The sequence below is a fragment of the Octodon degus genome, unplaced genomic scaffold (genome assembly GCF_000260255.1).
Source record: "Octodon degus isolate 3935 unplaced genomic scaffold, OctDeg1.0 scaffold00162, whole genome shotgun sequence".
In the NCBI taxonomy this organism is placed as follows: Eukaryota; Metazoa; Chordata; class Mammalia; order Rodentia; family Octodontidae; genus Octodon; species Octodon degus.
In genome coordinates, this window is record NW_004524738.1 from 919562 (window position 1) to 930615 (window position 11054).

Consider the following 11054-nt stretch of genomic DNA (forward strand, 5'->3'; position numbering starts at 1 on the left):
TCAGCCCACCAGGGGGCGGGGCTGGCTGGCATGTGGGGCTGGGGGATTGAACCGTGGTCCCTGTGCTTTGCTAAGCTTGTTCTAAATAGGTGCTTTAGACCACTGAGCCATCTCACCAGCCCGTAAATAAATTTTTTAAAAAAATGTAGGAGGCAGGTAGGTATGAGTGTCCCTCAGCTCAGGGAGAGGTCTGGAACTGGAGTTATAAATTTGGGAGTTCTCAGCATATACATAGATGTATTTATAGCTATGAGATGGGTGAGGTCACAAGGAAGATGACATGAAGGCGTAGGCTATCTTAAGAGGGAGGAAAGATGAAGAGGAACTGGAAAATGAAACTGAGAAAGAATAGCATCGAGCTGGGAAGGGACAAAAACAAAACACAGGTGAGTGCAGTGTGGTGCTTGGGAAGCCACAGAAAGAGTGAGGGTCCCAGAGGGCAGGGGAGTAGCTGGTGGGGGACTGTGGACAGTTGTGAAGTGAAACCCAAGGCTGGACCCTGGACTTGTCAGTGGGAGTGGCATCGGTGGCTCTAAGGAGAAGTGTTTTGCAAGGGTGATGCCCTTCCATACACTGATTAGGCACAGTTCTAGAGGGATGAGAAGGGGAGGATTTAAAGGCATAATATGTAGTAACAACTGTTGGAAGCTGCAGCAGGGACAGCGGTATGGTGAGGTCTGGTTTAGTTTGTTTATATTTTAGATCTGGTTTAGTTTTTAAATTGAGGGAAATAGGGGCCTGGGGAGATGGCTCAGTGGAATAAGCGCTTCCCTGGCAAGCGCAAGGGCCTGAGTTCAATCCCCGGTTCCGCAAATAAATAAATAAATAAATAAATAAATAAATTGAGGGAAATAACAGTTTGGGGAACTATTTTGTCTTACTCTCATAAGTTGGTTTGTTTTGTTTTGTTTTGTTTTGTTTTGTTTTGTGGAACTGGGGATTGAACTCAGGCCCTTGCACTTGCCAGGCAAGTGGTTATTCTACTGAGCCATCTCCACTGCTCCTATTTTGGCTTAATTTATTCAGCCTGCTGTAACAAAATTCTATACATTGGGTGGCTTGAAAGTTGACTTCTCATAGTTGCGGAGGCTGGGAAGGCCAGTATCGATGGCATTAGCTGATCAATGTCCAGTCCTCATAGATGGCATCCTCTGTGTCTCTATGTGAGAGACAGGAAAGGAGGTTCTGGGGCCACTTTGGGAAGGCACTGATGTCCCTCGTGCAGCCTCTATGGTTGTGACCCAGTCACCTCCCAAAGGCCCCACTTCACAGCACGGAGGACTAACTTTCAACATGTGGGTTTTCCCTGAATCTAAAGCAAGCACTTCAGAAGAGGGTGCAAGTTGATGATGTGCAGTAAGGGGAAACATTTGCAGGAGGGAGCAGGTCTTCCGGTGTGTGCGAGGGGATCTGTGTTGCTTAGGGGGAGGAGTGGGGAGAGGATGGGACAGTGGACAGTTCACCCTCACTCTCAGGAGGGAGGTGAGAGTTCATGGGTCCAGGCGTGGGTGACTGGGCAGCTGCAGTCGTGGGAAGCGAACCTGTGATTACCTCTGTTTTCCCACGGGGAGCACAGTAACTGAGATTAGTCATCTGGATGGAAGCATTGGGTTTAAACCCTCCGAGCATGAAAGAGGGTACTCCTCCCTTACTTTTCTGAATTTTTACGTTAGTATAATAATAACCAGCCTTGTTGCTCAGTACCTTTCCCTGAGGGACACAGGAAGCAACCTGTGTGTTTACCCACTTGGTATAATGGAAGGCAAGGCGCATGCCTGCACAACACGAGCGGCCAACCAGGGTTTACACTCATGTCATGCTCCATTGAACAGTTTTACCGTGTGTTTTTCTGAGCATCACAGGTGTAGTACACCCATGCCACTCTAGGATTTGTTTTTTAAAAAGCTTGCTTCTGGTTTTTCTGGTGGAAGTAGCCCAGGTCAGTACAATAGTATATGGAAAACCAGTCTGCATGTTTCGGAGGAGGCCAGAGGTGAATCCCCAGCTCACTCATGCACGCATGCTGCAGAGGATCCATTATGCTGAAATGCGTGTTTTCATAACAGAAGGGCGGCGTGGGTGACGATGGTGACATATGTGCTATCAGTGTGAGTGATACTTGTGCGTGGAACATGCACTTGTCCTGTGTGGAGACTGCACTGGGTGAGACAGGCAAAGCAGAGATTATTATTTTTATTGTTCTGTCTTTTTGAGACAGTCTCTCTCGAGCCTTGAACTTACCGTGTAGCTCAGGCTGGCCTGAAACTCAGGAGTCCTCCTGCCACAGCCTCTTGAGCGCTTGAGTGCTAGCATGCCTGGCTAGCAAAGACTGTTTTTCTTGTAGAGTTCTATTGGTGTTTTCCTCCTAGCTTACATAGGCTTTTATTTCTCATGTTATCTCTTAGGTTTTGTAAGCAAGCACACAGCTGATGTGAAAATGTTTATGTGTATTCTAATCACTCATTGCACATTTGACATTTTATTGACACTTCATTTTATTAGGTGCGATAATTGAAATAAAAGTTTTTGTAGAATGCTATTGTATTGGGAGCATCGTTGTAGCTCACATAGTAATTTACTGCTTTATCTTTTAGGTTTTGTAGGCAAGTACACAGCTGATGTGAAAATGTCGATGTGTATTCCAAACGCACAGTACATCTTAAGATTTTAATACTTTATTTTATTGGGGCCGGGGAGATGGCTCAGTGGAATAAGCGCTTCCCTGGCAAGCGCAAGGGCCTGAGTTCAATCCCCGGTTCTGCCAAATAAATAAATAAATAATACTTTATTTTATTGATACTTCATGTTTCTGTTAACTACACGTTGCATAATATAAGGACCTCCTAATAAAACAGCAAGACCAGCCAACACTAACCATGTTGTTAGTGTATGTGATATGTGTATATGGCATGTGCCAGTGTCATGTGTGCCTTAGGGTGATGATTGAAGTAAAGATTATTTTCTTGTAGCATGCTTGGTATTCTCATTTGGTTCCTGTAGGAATTTTCTTTTTCTTTTTCTTTTTTTTTTGCAGAACTGGGGATTGAACTCAGGCCCTTGTGCATGCCAGGGAAGCGCTTATTCTACTGAGCCATCTCCCTGGCCCCTGTGTTGTTATTTTTCTTACTACACAGCTCAGACTTGTAGTGATCCTCCTGCTTTCTGCCTTCCCAGTGCTGGGATTACAGGCATGCACCAGCATGCCCAGACTCCATCACGGCTCAGTGCGCCTGGAGGTGGGGCTGGCACGGCATGCAGTGCCAGTGATTGAACCCTGGCTCCTGCGCTTACCTAAGCATTACCTAAGCAAGTACTTAGTGCACTGAGCTATACCACCGGCCCTTCAGTGTTTAATGAAATTAAAATTAATTCATCAGTAGAAATATTCTACAGAATAAATGGTATGGCATGCCCATTCATTTGCTGGGAAATGACAATATGTGCACTAGGCTCCAAGGGTTTTTTGCGAACTGGAGATTGAACTCAGGCTCTTACACTTGCCAGTCAAGCGCTTATCCTACTGAGCTATCTCCCCAGCCCCGGCTCCAAGGGTTTCAAGAAGAGAAATGAAGTAGTGAACCTGGGTCACCAGGACAGTGTGCAGACTGGGGAGTGTGTTCTGGCTGCACAGTCCCTGTCTTGTGACCTTTTCAAGGGCGTGGTCACAAGTTAAAGTGAAAGAGTGGTTTGTGGGTTATGATTTTCTCCTGCAGAGAGACAGGAATGGGACAATGGAGGGCAGGGTCTAGCCACTATTGGAGTTCTGCCTGTCTCTTGTGACTGGTGAAAGAGGGACAGTGGGTTCAGGGTGGATGCAGGCTAGTGCTTAGGATAGGATAAGGGATGGGTATTTGAAGCACATAAGAAAGAAGTGAGAGCGTGGTGGTGGTGAAGCTCCTAGGATTGGTGCCTCGTAGGTTCTAGCGGGGCCGGAAGTTTGCTGGAGTCAGGGAAGCAGAGGAGCTGAGCTGAAAAGGCAAGGCTAGGTGCCCAGGCGAGGTGGCAGGGTGGGGTGCTCTGCCAGTGGCTAGAGAGGTTGCTCTAGATAAGTCCACTTTTCCCTTTGCTGAGACAACAGACCTGACACCCAGAGTTAAGCAAGGAAATCCTTATTTACTTCACGGTCTGTAGACGATCCAGTTCACAATCGGTTGTCTCCTGTGCAGGGTGGCGTGCAGACAGGCATCGCTGGGGGGGAGCAGATGGTGACAGGCAGAAGCAACAGAGCAAGCAAGGGAGTCTAGCAGGTTTTTTTCTGTCCCTTTTATGTTCTCTTTGGGTTACTGAGGTTGCCACTCAGAAGACTGACTTAGTAATCACTCACCCTTAACCCTAGCATTGCACCATGGGTTGGTCACACACTCTAAAGCCAGCTGCCTCTGCAGAGCCCCATCTGTGATTCCCTGAGGCTTGGGGTGTGGTGGGCATCCAGACTTGAGCCCTAGCAGAGGGCTAGGAAAGGGAGGCAGATAATGAAGAGCCAGAAGTGAGGCAGAAGTGTGTGAAGCAGTAAATGCTCTGGATGTGGGGCTCGTGACCTAAGGGTCAGTACATGATGCCTGGAGGGCTTCCGGGTGCAACAGCCTCCTGCTGAGGATTTTCACAGAGAGGAAGAAAACGGTCAAGTGTGGCAGGGAAGAGACTAGGAGTGCACCTGCTCCTCTTTGGGCCCGGGACTCCAGGGTTAGGGGAGAGAAATTCCCTTTGCTTCTGTAGGGAAGTGACGTCCCTAGGTGAGCCCTGACTCAGTGAGAGCAAGAAGGGAAGTGAAGATGTGGGAGGACCATGTCTCGGGGTGACTTTCCGGGGTCGGAAAGTAGAAGAAGACAGAGCAGGGAGTGTTGAGCTCTCAGAGGAATTCGGGTGTGGAAGGAGGGAAACACACAGTAAGCAGCGAAAGAGCATACTCACACTGTCCTCTTCTCAAGACAGACGTGGAGCTGGAGCTGGGCATGGTGGCACACATGGAACCCCAGCACTCCAGAGGCTGAGGCAGGAGGATTATTGAGTTTGAAGCCAGCTTCGGCTACATAAGTGAGTTTAAGGACAGCCTAGACCACATAGCGAGACCTTGACAAAAAATCTAACAAAAACCCAAGGCAGATGGAGGGGTTGGAGGGAGCTGGGAATAAGTGCACAGAGCCTTAGATATCTTTTCTAACTTTGTCCCATTCATTTTTGATTTACAGATCACTAGTAATTATTAGCACTTTAGATGGACGAATCGCTGCCTTGGATGCTGAGAACCGTGGCAAGAAACAATGGGACTTGGACGTGGGATCTGGCTCGCTGGTTTCATCCAGCCTTAGCAAGCCAGAGGTAAGAACTCTCTGCTAAATGTTGTCTAGAAAACTGAGCCATAATCAACAGTTGCTGATCAGTGTGCTGATAAAACTTGGGCTCAGGGCCCAGTTGCCTGGGATTTGAGGACCCTCTGCCTCTTTGCAGCTCTAGCCCCTGGGGACAGTTACGCAGCTTTCAGTCTTTCAGCTCCCCTCCAGTAAAATAGAGTGGTTAAGAGCACCCACTTCTTAGGATTATCTTGGACCTTAATGAATTAGTCATGTAAGTGAATAACTAGGAATACTATTTGCTCTGTCAGTGTAGCATGTCACCTGATCTACAACATGATCATCACTTTGTTATCACATGATCCCTAGAAATAATCAGGCAAATATACACTGAGTTTTACTAGAGATTCAAGCTGCAACACACCATACATTAACATACCCTACATTGTCTCTCAAGTACATCCTAATTGTGAGCTTAGTGTACCGTGAATTTTCTTTTTCTTTTTAAATAAAGTGTTCAGGGTTTTTGTTTGTTTGTTTTGTTTTTTGTGGTACTGGGGATTGAACTCAGGACCCTGTGCTTGCCAGCCAAGCACTTATTCTACTGAGCTATCTCCTCAGCCCATGTACCGTGAATTTTCTCAGACTATAATTCTACATAAAGTTTATCTGAAGAACATTTACTTTTGCTCAGTAGTTGTGAGCTCTCGATGGTAGAGGAGAATGGGCATGGAGCCAAATGGATCTCGCTCCTGACACTGCTCAGCCCAGGCCTGAAGCCTTGGGCAGGAGGCTTAGCCTCTCAGAGCTTCAGTGCTCTCGCCAGGAATGTGGGAAAAATTGGGCAGGTGGGACTCCATGAGGGAAGGGCGGAGGACAGCTTATTCTCCTCACCAGTAGTCTTGGCTCTGATACATTAAGTCTCCTTTTTTAGAACTTTACTGTATTTAAAAATTTAAAAATCAGTCCATCTTTTCACTCGTGACTGCTAAGCCTGAAGCAGTCGCTGTTCTCTACAGTGGCTCGGCCTTCTTTCCCCCACACCGATTTGTTCCTGCACTGTACTCCCTGTGATAGTCTTTTATTTCATCATCCATCTGTTCCTTTGAAAAGCCCCTTACTGGCCTTAAGTTTAGGAAAGGCGAGAGATACGAAGACTTGGGCAGTGCAGTGAGAACTGTCGGATGAGAAGGTTGTTCCGGCAGGAGAACTTCCCTGTACTTTATTTATTTATTTGTTTATTTATTCTTTTCTGTATTTTAGGAAAGGGTCTACGGGGTGTTCAGGGTCTCACTACTAGATTGGATTCTTAGTGAGCCGCCTATTTTCAGCCTCCCAAGAACTGGGATTACAGGCTCCACCACTCCCAGTCTCGATTGCTGTCTCAGTGCACACCAGGATGGGGCTGGCATGACAGGCCTGGGGGTCGAACCCCGGCCCCTGTGCCTGCAGCACCTTAATCCCCTGAGCTGTTTGGCTGGCTCTTCCCTGCGCTTTCCGTAGACACAGCCTGAGTTTTTTGCAGCAGCACCCAGGCGGGTGGGTGTGCGGGGAAGCAGCGCTGCCACAGCTCCTCAGGCAGTGTACTGAAACAGCTGCTTCTTCTTTATTTTGTGATACTGAGCTTTGAACTCAGGACCCTGCACTTGCCAGGCAAGCGCTTATTCTCCTGAGCTATCTCCCCGGCCCCTTGAAACAGCTTCTGAACATAGTGAGTTTCTGTGGGACTGGGGCTGACTAATGGGGATAGTAATGTGATTGTAAATTACTTTTAAAACTTTAAATTGGAATTCGAATTGTCTGGATAATATTCAACTGCTACTCCAGGTCAATTTTTTGGGTTTTTTTGTCTTCTGCTACAATTATGCTTGGGTTTGCATGTTTTGCTTTGTTTCTAAACTTGACAGAAAAGATGATCAGCAAAATGAGAAGATTGTAAGCTGCTTACGTCTGAGGTAATTTTTCAGTGTGTTGTAGTGGTCCAAAGCATGGATGTGTTTGCAAACCAAAACATAACACGTGAAGATATTTTGCATGGTATAACAAAGCAGAATGCAAATAGTTACTGAGTTGTAACTCAAGTGCCATTGTGTTTAAATTATAAGCAGTTAGTTACACTCATTCTCTTACAGATCATAAATATCTGACCTGTGGTTTTTGTTTTTGTTTTGTTTTGCTTTGCTTTCTGTTTGTGGTACTAGGGAGTGAAACAAGGGCCTGCATACTGAGCTATATCCCTGGCCCTTTTTTATTTTTAAAATAAAGTATTGCTAAGTTGCCCAGGCTGGGCTCAAACTTGAAATCCTCCTGCCTCAGCTTCCTAGACCCCTAGCATTATAGACAGGCACCCCCAAGCCCAGCATGTTACTGTCTCATGTGCTGTTTTCCATGATCTTGTTATGGTTTGTGTGTATTTGTCTTCCCAAAGCCTCGTACAGTCACGGGGCAGACTTCTAGAGTTTGATGAACTCATGATCCACTGGGATTATGGGTGTGAGTGCTATTCCCAGCTGGGGTGGACAGCCAGAATGCAGCATAAGGGAGACAGACTTGCTCTCTGTTGCCATTGTGGCTGCTGCTCCTCCCTTCTGCTCTGCTCTTTGCTGCCACCGTGAACTGCTGCCCTCTGCCTTGGAGCCAGCCAAGTATGGACTGAAATCTCCATTAACTGTAAGCTAAATAAATCTTTTCTTCCTTCGTTTTGGGTGTTGGGTATTTGTCCCAGCAACGAGAGAGGAATAACCTATGCATTATTTTAAGTGTCCTCTCTCCCACTGACCCCCCATCGTAGATGCTTTAGATTGAAGGCTTTGAAATGCTGACTTATAAGCACATCTAAAGTGTTACTGTGCATCTTCCTAGCAGTAAATGAGAACCTCTTTAGCTGTTTTTCATGCATTTTAATTTTCTGCTGTACCGAAATGAGATCTTGACATTGAGTCTGTGGTAACTAGATTTTACTGTTGCCTAAGTTTCTTGGGACCTCTACATTGGACACTACACTACTTTTTTTTTTTTTTTTTTTTGTACTGGGAATTGAACTCAGGACCTTACACTTACCAGGCAGGCACTTAAGTTGCTGAGCTAGCTCTTGTACAAATTTATTTATTTATTTAGTTAGTTAGTTAGTTAGTTAGTTAGTTACCAGGGCTGGTACTCTGGACCTTGGGCTTGTCAGGCAGCGTTTATGCTGCTGAGCTGTATCCCTGGCCCTTCTAACATTTTAGAATATTAACAAAAAAATTGAGCCAGGCATGGAAGCACATGCCTGTAATCCCAGCACTCTGGAGGGTGAGGCAGGAGGATTGCCAAGAGTTTTATGGCCAGGATGAACTACCTAGTAAGACCCTATCTATAAATAAATAAATAGAAAGAAAAAATAAATGAAGCTTGTTACCATCACTGGGGATCCTATCTGAAGCCTGTGTGTTTGCTGTGTGTGCGCGTACGCATGTGCCCGTGCATGTGGGTGCTTGCCTGGGATGGAGTGCAGGCCTTGCCCGCGCAAAGCGGAGGCTCTGACTCTGCAGCTCATCCTCCTGGAAGGTCTGTGCACGCTGGGGAGCCGGCGAGCTCACACTGAAAGGTAGACATTTCCAAACCTTTAATTTTCACTTGAAACTTTAATTTTATCCTACAGATGGTCAGTTGATTTCTTTGAAGTGAGAAGTCCACTTTGTTGACTTTTTAGCAAATGTCTGGCTCATAACCGAGTCTCCTAAGTGTAGTTTTTCTCCGTTGATTTTTAAATAAAAATGGAGCCTGGGGAACAAAACAGCTAGTTCAGCTCCCATGAGCCCCATGGTGCTTTTGCTCAAGGAGTGCGTCTATTTATACTTTTGATTAATCCTAAAGAATGACAGAAAGTACAGACTCAGTAATAGAGCTAATCGTGTTTGCTGCCTCATCAGGACCTAAGTGGAGTGGTCCACTTTTGCTTCTTGTTGCGAGTGAACGACAGTGAACACAGCACCTTCTGCTTTGGTGCGCAGTGCATGTGCGGGAGCCAGCCCCACTCTTCGCACATCCGTGCAAGTGGAGCGGAGCATGCTGCTCAGGAACGTCTCATTATGCAAACTGCTTGACCTTCCGTGGTCCTCAGAGAGTCCGCAGGCCACACTTGGAGAATTGCTCATCTAGGACGTAATAGAAATGCCATTTGCGAGATGAAGGACATATTAGCAGGAAGAGGGGACTGCGCGGAGCGTCTGTGGCAACTCCTCAGCAAGGGTCTGGACGTTATGTTCAGGAGTGGGGCAGAATACCACGAAACAAAGGTCAGGAGCCACCGTTTCCAGGAGCCACCGTTGCTGCTGTACCGGGCTGGACACGTGGAGTAGGAGACTCTAAGTGCGTCTCCCGCCGGCTGCTGTGCAGGCAGCTTCCTAGATTCATGGTGCAGCGGTACCCTGCCCACAAACTTAATTCTTCCCGAGAGTCTGGCCACAGACTGAATTAGAGGGGAACTGAATCCCATTTCCCCGTAAGGTCCACCTTGATCCTAACCACTGACTGCTTCCGTCCTCCTGGAGAGGGAGCTGGAGTTGGGAGCTTCGCTGCTCGTGCGTTCCCGTGAGGTTGCTGTGTGAGCCCACTGACCCTTCAGAGCTTCATCTTCTGTGTAAAATAATGGGGTTGGGCTAGCTCTGGATGTTCTGACTTCAGGATCAGATACAATCAAGTAGGTGCTGAAAGACCCAAGTTAGCTAGAGACATTTTTGAATTTCTCCTTTTACTACATTCAAGGATTTTTTAAAAACACACCTGTCTTCATCATAGATGATTGCTAGGTGCATACTTGTTGCCTCCTGGCTTGCTGCGATGTTGTCCTTAGCCTCCTCTGATCCAGAAGTATTTTATGTTGCTTCAGTGGTGTTCTGATTGTGTCAGTAAAAATTGTTTTTTTTTTTTTTAATCTGAAGACTTTTCTTTCTTTCTTTATTTTTTTTTTGTGGCAGAACGGGGGATTGAACTCAGGACCTTGTGCTTGCCAGACAAGCGCTTATTCTACTGAGCTATCTCCCCGGCCCCCCTTTTCTTTATTCTTGAACAGGAATCTTAAGTCTTCTATGGGCTCCCGGAAGTATTCAGATTGTTTGCTTTCAGTGACAGTTTCTAGTTCCCAGAGTTTGAGTCTGGTGTGGTATATCCAAGAGTCCTGGCCTATGGTCTTGACAGCTGGAGCAGTTGACAGGATCACTGTGTATGGTCCCTCCCAAGTAGGTCATGTGCAGAAAAATATTAAATGGCTTTTTCTCAGCATATATGGATCAAATGTCTTCCAGTGCTTAATGATGCACTCTAAAGGGGTAAGTGACTTTGACTGTGAGATTCCCATATCTCGGTCCAGTGATCTTGGTGGATGACCTCCAAATGATACAGGGAGAAAAACTGATCTTGGGTGGGTGACCTCTAAACCATATACGGAACCTCCAAATGACATAGGGAAAAACGATCTCTTGACCTGACCTGAAAGAGTTTGTGTTCTCTAAAACCAAAGAATGAATTTTAGGAACAAACAGAGGTTATGAGCAGAATATATTTATTGAGAGAAAGAAAGCTCCTGTCCAAGAGAGGGACAGGAGGGGGGCCCCCGAGCGGTTAGTTCCCCCAAAAATTGTTGTTAAAAAAGGGGCATTGACAGTTCCATAAGAACGGTGTTTTGCATCGTATTTAGAATGAATTGCGGGCTGGGGAGATGGCTCGGTGGTCTAACGCACCTACTTAGAACAAGCTTAGCAAAGCACAGGGACCACGGTTCAA

At 46.4% G+C, this 11054-nt stretch overlaps 1 protein-coding gene across 1 annotated transcript in view; it reads left to right on the plus strand.

Moving 5' to 3' along the window:
- Eif2ak3 (eukaryotic translation initiation factor 2 alpha kinase 3) overlaps positions 1–11054 on the plus strand; it is a 91178-nt gene that overhangs the window by 15107 nt on the left and 65017 nt on the right. The window contains exon 2 of the mRNA XM_004649100.2: positions 5190–5319. The gene's annotated coding sequence lies outside the window, so the exon portion shown is untranslated. The remainder of the gene's footprint in view (positions 1–5189; positions 5320–11054) is intronic.